Genomic DNA, 4,037 nt, shown 5'->3' with positions numbered 1-4,037 from the left:
TGTCATGTTGGGCCAAGAACATTGTGGCTTCCTAAGTTAGAAAATGCCATATACCAAAATTTTAAACGGAACACATTTTAATTGTTTTTTTTTTCCAATCTTCCCCTCCATCATAAAATATTTTTTTCATATCAATTATTTTTTGGGGGAAGTGAGGAGATATGGGACATAGCTGAGAATGGTAATTATATTACTAGTATTTTTGTTATGATAAACTTTGCCTTTAAACTTGGAAAAAGCCTATTAGCTTCCAAGAGGAATAAGAAATAAATTTCCAAGAAATAAAATTTCCTTCAGAGAAGTTTTGAAATCAAAAGGCTAATTTACATGAAAAGCTGTAGAGAAAGTAGTTGAAAAGTCCATTCATAAAACTTTTATTCCACTTACATGAACTTAATACATATGTTCTTAACAATTATGCTTAGGTTGTTCATGAAAATTTCTTAAGACATGAAACAAAGCTAGCCATCATCTCAAGGTATTTCCCCATTAACTATTTTTACAGCACATGCATGTTAGGCAAGTATCAAAAAAAAAAAAATCACAAAGGCAAAAAAAAAAAACCTCTAAAAAAGTTAAATACGAGGGCTTTTGCTTGTTTACTGCTACGCTCGATATGCATGAACTAATGAATGCCAAGCAATTACTGCAGCTTTACTTTTACGTTTGTTCTTAGGTTGCCTAAAACATTTAAATACAAATAAAATGTGTAGCAAAAATAATGAAAGCAAACTGCAGGTAACTTCACAAATAATGGAATGTGAACCGTTTCTGCCCTCATCCAGAGTAAATGGGTGACGACTTCGTCTGAAGGCACACCCCTGCAGCTGCAGGCACAGATGTGCACGCTGGGACTGCCCACTCCCCGCACACGGGCTCCACGCCTGGAGGACCCGCGGGGTGTCTGTCTTTGCCCCAGCCTCGGAGGTGCTCCAGGCCTTAAAGTACCCACCATAAGTACATCTGTGTCTGTAATCAGTGATCCCTTTTACTCCCCATCAGAACAAACCAATACGTAGGCAGTTTTCTTTGCTTAGACATGGAAGCAGTTTTAACACTGGCCCTTATGAAGCCACAATGTACCCAAAGTACTATGCCGAACAATTGTAACTTGTATAAAAATTCCACTTCCCCATACTGGCCATCTCAAGATGAAAACAGGTAACTCCCTAAATATTAACTGGCTCTACTCCCCTAATATTAAACATAAAACCACATGGGAAATATACAAATTCAAATAGAAGTAACATAAACCTGTCATAAACCGTAAACAAAAAACTATTTGTGGGACAGCGTGGATGACAAATGGTCTACTGTGTAAATTTTAGAATGAGGCAGACAAAAGTCGGAAGGCCAGTTAATTTTCCCCTCCTTCTCCTGCTTCAGCTTCATCTCCTTGGGCATCCGATGTCCACAATGTCAGGTTGTCTCTCAGTAATTGCATAATTAGCGTGCTGTCCTTGTATGATTCTTCGCTTAATGTATCAAGTTCAGCAAAGGCTTCATCAAAAGCTGTCTTTGTCAGAGAACAGGCTTTCTCTGGAGAGTTCAGAATCTCGTAACAGAACACGGAGAAGTTAAGGGCCAGACCCAATCTGATAGGGTGCGTTGGTTGCATTTCCTTTTTGCTGATTTCAAAAGCTTCTTGGTACGCTTGTTGTGACTGATCCACAATCCCTTTCTTATCATCACCAGCAGCAACTTCGGCCAAGTAATGGTAGTAGTCCCCCTTCATTTTCAAATAAAAGACTTTGCTCTCTGCTTGTGAAGCATTGGGGATCAAGAACTTTTCCATAGGGGCCAGGGAGATGGCTCAGTGGAATAAGTGCTTCTCTGGCAAGCGCAAGATCCTGAGTTCAATCCCCGGTTCTGAAAAAAAAAAAAAAAATTCCAAAAGAGACAGTACATGTTGCAGATATCCCTTAGCTCAGTCTCAATTTTCTCTCTGTATTCTCAAGCCATCTGCTGCTTTTTCTCAGCACCTTCCGTCTTTTGCTCGATACTTGAGGCAACCCTCCAAGATGACCTACAGGCTCCTACAACATTTTTATAAGCAACAGAGAGAAGGTTCCTCTCTTCATTAGATAATTCAGCGCCTTGCTCAGTTACAAACTTCATGCAGGCTGCCATGTCATCATATCGCTCAGCCTGCTCGGCCAGTTTGGCCTTCTGTACCAGCTCATTTTTATCCACGCCTGGGTGTTCTGTGTCCTGGGTGGGTGGCGGCGGATGGAGGGGCGCAGCAGTCTCTCAACTTTTCCTTTCTTAATTTTAGGTTTCAGGTGTATTGTCTCAGCAAACAGAGAAAAGTGATGAAAACATTGCCTGAGCAGAAGAGCGTGTCTGTTTTGGAATGTTCCTCATGTTTTCAGACTGACATGTTCTGCCCCCTTGCACTCTGATGTCCCACTTCCTCTAATCTTAGACACTGACAAGTACCACTCTATTTCTCTTTTTATGCATTTGACTATTTTAGATATCTCATTTAATGGACTCACACAGTATTTGTCCTTTTGTGACTGGATTGTTTCACTTAGTTTAATGTTTTCAAGATTCATCCATGTCATAGTGCATATTGGAACTTCTTGTCTTTTAAAAGAATGAAGAATATTAACCTCAATCTATCACCACTGTTCCAATTTTCATTGCGCTATGAGCAGTAGGGAACAAGAATTCTGGTTCGACTTAGAGTTTTCTCTTGGATCTTCTCATCTAGGCTTACAGTTCAGAGTCGTACCTCATCAATCATGGAGACACAGCTCAGGCAGCATCCCCTGGGAGTGCTTGAGATTCTGGGTTAGTTCTGCTGTGTGGTGCAGGTGTCAACTGTAATTGGGTGCTCACAAACAAAGTACTGGAGGAAAAGATTGGCTGCACACACTTGAAGTATGATTATTGTGTTGGCCATCAGGTACAAAGTAGGGGATGGGGTGGTAAAGTCTGAATGCCTGTGTCCAACACTCTCTTCCTAATTCCTGTGTTGAAAGTTACCCCCGAGGCCATGACATTAAGAGCTGGGGCCTTTGGGCAGAGCTCAGTGAAGTGAGGAGTGCCCTTATGAAGGAGGGCTGGAGAAGCTTGCTTGCTTCTTCCCTTCCAGGATGGGAGGACGAACAACTCCATCTGCCTGGAAGACACCCGGCCAGGGGTCTGCTGTGCCTTAATCTTCCCAGCCTCTAGGACAATGAGCAAGGCATTCTTATTATGTATAAATCTCTTTGTTGAGGATATTTTGTTGTAGCAGCTCAAGTGGACTAAGGGAAGAAACAAAAGGCCTGGCTCAAGATGCAGGGAGAGTGCAAGACCCCGAGCTACAGAGGGCAGAACTGGAAGTGAGCTTAGTGATATTTTAACTAAAATAAAGTCACTCACTTGATGACTTTTAAAGGATTTTTTCCAATTGCATTCACACTGTCCCCATCATTTGACCTTGATCACAGTGCCGTGTGTTATGATGGGCTGCCTCGAGCATGGAGAGGCTAAGCCTCATCTGCATGCAGGACACACTGGCATAAAAGGAATGGGGAGTGGCTGAGGGTGAACTAGAGCTCAGAGCACTTACCTCCAGCCTCTCTGCTCAGTCAGCTTCATGCAGATTTTGGTGCCTCATGGTGGAAATCGTGGCCATGGATGGATCAGCTTGGAGCTTCTCTTCAGACATTATAATTCTGTAAGTAGAGCAAAATCGAACCATTATTTATATAACACATTATTCTGAGCACTTTGTGTATATAAAATCCTTGGAGAGCTTCCTGCTACCCTGCCTTGGCCTGACCTACTACTGGTCCCAGCCCAGGTGCAGCATGGGTGAGACCCTATTTGTACCCCCTTGGAATACTCTCCACCACTCCACAGCACCTCCCCGACCTGCCCACTGAGTAGGAATTTGTGCCGCGTTCCAGGAACCCGCAGACCCAGTCCTAGCCCAGGCCCGGTGAGTGTGTGGGAGAGCTTCCTGCTACCCTGCACTGGCAGGACCTACTACTGGTCCCAACCCAGGTGCAGCATGGGTGAGACCCTCTTCCACCCCCTTGGGA

At 43.3% G+C, this 4,037-nt stretch overlaps 1 pseudogene; it reads right to left on the bottom strand.

Annotated features, from left to right (window-relative positions):
- Window positions 1–1,014: 1,014 nt before the first annotated feature.
- On the bottom strand, window positions 1,015–2,159 carry LOC101565242 (annotated as a pseudogene).
- Window positions 2,160–4,037: the final 1,878 nt, after the last annotated feature.

The sequence above is a fragment of the Octodon degus genome, unplaced genomic scaffold, assembly GCF_000260255.1.
Source record: "Octodon degus isolate 3935 unplaced genomic scaffold, OctDeg1.0 scaffold00062, whole genome shotgun sequence".
Taxonomy (NCBI): domain Eukaryota; kingdom Metazoa; phylum Chordata; class Mammalia; order Rodentia; family Octodontidae; genus Octodon; species Octodon degus.
Note: the sequence above shows the minus strand (reverse complement) of the source record. Positions and strands in the feature narration are given on the sequence as shown.